This window comes from Aplidium turbinatum, chromosome 1 (genome assembly GCF_918807975.1).
Source record: "Aplidium turbinatum chromosome 1, kaAplTurb1.1, whole genome shotgun sequence".
Taxonomy (NCBI): Eukaryota; Metazoa; Chordata; class Ascidiacea; order Aplousobranchia; family Polyclinidae; genus Aplidium; species Aplidium turbinatum.
The window spans coordinates 19,409,683-19,413,839 of NC_137472.1; positions in this window are offsets into that span (position 1 = coordinate 19,409,683).

A 4,157-nucleotide genomic window follows, 5' to 3' on the forward strand; every position below is an offset into this window, starting at 1 on the left:
TGATGACGTCACCATTGCGTCACAGTCCATGTTACAATTCGGGACAAATATCTGGGCAATAATTTCGTGAACATATGTATTGCATAGCATTTTATAATGTAGGCTACCATCGCTACAGCTTTTGTTATTGAACAAAAACGAGTGGCTCAACTTTCCTCACACCCCTGCTCAACTTACCACGTGGGGTAGGTAAGTTGAGCCAAAATGACGTAATATTTAAAACATGTTTTTTTTTTAATATTCTTATGAGTTATGAAAAAAATTTTTTTGTTAAATTAAGGCCAAAGCATCAACCATGATGCTGCCACTTTCACTTTTATTGTAAACCAAGCGGTTTTCTTAGTAGAAGCGTTTAAGTAAAAAGTGGCTCAACTTACCTCATCCTCCCCTAGTCACAAGGTCGCCCATGCGTTCTGTGAAGAAATTTTGTGCTGCCTTGATGATTAAAGACAGATGAATGCTTCAAGACGACTTTTCTAACCAAGTTTTGGATCACATTTTTTATAGACTAACTATCTTTTTCATTTTGTATTTCCAATTGTAGGTCAGAAAGTTGTGACAGCTGTTTGGCATAAACGACTGCTAGCTGGAAAATTTCAAACAAGGATTGGTTTCCGTCATGAATATTTTCCACAGTTTTTACTAGTAGCAGAGAAAACTCATTGCAAATTTTTCCTCATAAAGTCGATTAATCTATTGAATTTAAGATAGCTGTAACCAAACAAATTTGATATCACATATCCAGAGGCGCCATGTCGACAGGCGTTTTCATAATTTCATGAGCATAGATTTATTCCTTTGAGTATACTCTGTCAGGGCTGATCAAAAGAAAAATAAATTTTTTTTTTGAATTTTGAAGTATTTCATTTCGACCCAAAATTCCTTCTTTTATGTCGTTTCGAAATAATTTTCTTCCTGAAGAATTTCGTTGCGAAATCCAAGCCATTTTGTTTCGTTGTGATTTCAAAATGAAACATATAAGACTTTCAGAATCCAGAAAGCACAAAAACATTCACTCTTTGAATTGATTTTGTCCTTTTTTTCAAAAGTTTACATTAAAAAATAATGATTACCAACGCAAAATTGGATGACAAAAAATGTGTAGGCTACCGGCTCGGGAGTTATCGCTGTCAAAATTTATCAGGGTAATCGAATCATTTTCTCACAGCAATAGCAGATCTCGAAAACAAATTGATGGAGGAGGACGCCAAAGCTCCAACAGATCACAACGTACAAACAAAAACTGCAAATTTTGAGGTTCAAGAAATATTCAATTAGGGTTTGAGTCAGGACTTTATTACTGTCAGAAAGTCAAAGTCCCTCGGTTTGAGGGCTTGCCCCCTAATTCAACTAGACTACATTTTAATCGCCTTTTTTGTCTTATTTGTGGCCCAATAACAATTTTTTGCTTACGACGTAGGCTACACTATGCATTAGACCAAAATCACTGAAGTCGAATTTCGGTAGGAGTTGTACTTAAAAGTTTGAATTAAAACTTCAATTTTTTTTTGTTGACAATAAAATAATTGTTTCATGATTTAATTTTTGAAAAAGTATTGAATAGCCTCATAATGGAAAGAAGAAACACAATTCATAGGGAGTAAGACGTCGCACACTATGCGTATCAACTTACTTTTTGGATCTAAGAGTTTGTTACGAAAGCTGCAATTACAGTATTGTAGGCCTACTCTGCTCGATATTGCTCACAATGATATAAGCTATTACAAAACATGAACCGGTGCCGGTCTTTGGAGTGTGCAAACCGTGCGATCGCACAGGGCCCGCAATTTAGAAAATGCAGAAAACATAGAGACTCAGCTTTTTTTTCCAAAAATGCCAAAGAAAACATGATCTTATCCTTTTGCTATGCCACCATTTTACAGTAATATTCATACCCAAATTTTTGTTGAACATGCTCTCAAAATGCACCAATTCAAAGTAATTTTTTTAAATTTTCTGCCGGAGGCCCCCCAAACACCCCTCTCCTTTCAAAATACCTAGCTACGCTACTGAATTGGTTGATTTGGATAATTTTCATTGGGGCCCACAAAGCATATTCCGCACAGGCCCCGAAATACCCTAAGACCGGCACTGCATGAACACAACCTTTTATCTGTGGGTTTCACGCAGCAGGAAAGTTTCAAAATCCGTGGAATGTATCTCCACTTTTCCATTTAATAGGTCTACCGGTACTGCTTTTAAAGCTCTTTATCACCGCTGCTAAATTTACTTTTTTGTTTTCTGAAATAACTTTTATGGCCCACTTGTGGTCAAGCCATGCACTTAGTTTTACAATTCCCTAGCAATCAAAAAGTGCAAATCCTCCTTGATTCCCTACTACCTATAATTATGTTTTACTCAAAATCACTTATATATTTTGGAAAATGATTTTTGGGGCATTTTGATCTAGCCTTGCTCCCAGTTTTCTTACAATTCAGATTCGATTTTGATTCAGTGTGTTTCGAACAGCTCAAATGGGTAATCAATCGTTTTTTGTTTATTATAGACTACTGTAGGCCTATTAATAACACGATGAACTGTAATGAATTTATTTGAAGAGAAGACAATTTTTACGTGTTACTGCTACGTCGTTTTAATTGAGCAAAATTACTTGGTCTTAGACTAACAAAAATAATATCATTAAAAGTAAGTTATTGATTTGGTTTGCAGAATAAAATGAACAAGTATTTGTACTTCGATGAAACAAATAAGTTTTCAACTTCAGATAGTAAGTAGGCCTAAGCTCGTTCTGGTTTCACATCCTTGTCATAAAATGCATCGTAGCAACGCATCGTACAGTCGTACCATACTTCATTTCATGCGAATCACTTCAGACAACAAATCAGTCCTTTTATACATGAATTTACTTTTTTGCAGTTGAAATATTGTTAAAAAGACTGATTTGCTGGTAAATATGTCCCGAATAACACAGCACTTATTTATGAAATGAAAGTAGGCCTATTCGAGAGATGTCACTAATAGAAAACATTAGCAAGTTTCTTAGAATGCACTGTTTGCAATAGCATGGAAGTACGAAACGTATGTTTGATGACAAGGGTCTAGTAATGGCAAAAGCGATTATTTTTGTACGAGAAAAAAAAATTAGAAGACTAAAGAGGAGATGACTAGAGTTGGTGAGAGAAGTGTAAGGAACCTGGATATAATCAACTCCAACAACCGTAAAGCATGGCGAAAGGGTTGCGAAAATTAGCACACTTCTACAACCAGGGAGCAGGGACAAACACCATTTGTTATCTACTAAAAAAGGAACAAATGGATGATGACATTTGTCGATTGCAATTTACTACCATGCCATATTTTATTTTACCATATTTTTTAGAAATACTATTTTCCAGCATTTTTTGGAGATTACTGTTTGCATTTCACTGCAGCTGCAATATAAGTTTATGTTGCTTGCAACAGAGATTTAACCGTCCTTTCATGAAGACTGCTCCTTTCAAAGCACACGTAGCGTATACTATTAATTGACATCATTTAATGAGGTTATTTCAATTTAGAAACTGAAAATCGGAAAGCAAATAAATTTAATGCGGTTCTGAAAGCTGACGACAAGCCGACTGCAATATTTTCTAACTTGAGAAATATGTAGCCATACGTCGATGCTGAAAACCATTCAAAATTGTCAACAACAATAAAGACAATTAAAAAGCAAACAACAACGATTATTTCGTTGCTGAGTTTGAAGAAACAAATTTGCAAAAATTTAATGAAATGACTTCGCAAACTCAAAACCAAAGTCTGCCCATTGCCAATGCCCGTTTTAATTGATTCGTACCATATCGACAATAGGAAAATGTGATTTTAATCCATGGACAATTTTGTTACACTTTTATTATTTTAATGGCATTTACGTTTTGCTAACGTTGTTAATTGCTGAAACACCAAAGTTCGAACTTGCGCAGCAATGTTATGATAAATTCTTGATTTGATTAAATTGCTTCCTTATTCTACGTATCGGCGCAAAATATTTTTTTTTCTAAAATATTGCATTTCCTCAATGATATTGATACATTCTTAAAATTGAACTAGGCTGCTGTAGGTAATTTGGATACTTCAAACTTTTGTTATCGGCTGAGTTACCGGAAGTAATATAACAGAACTTGCTTGGAAGTTTCCCTTTGCACTTAAGTTAGGAG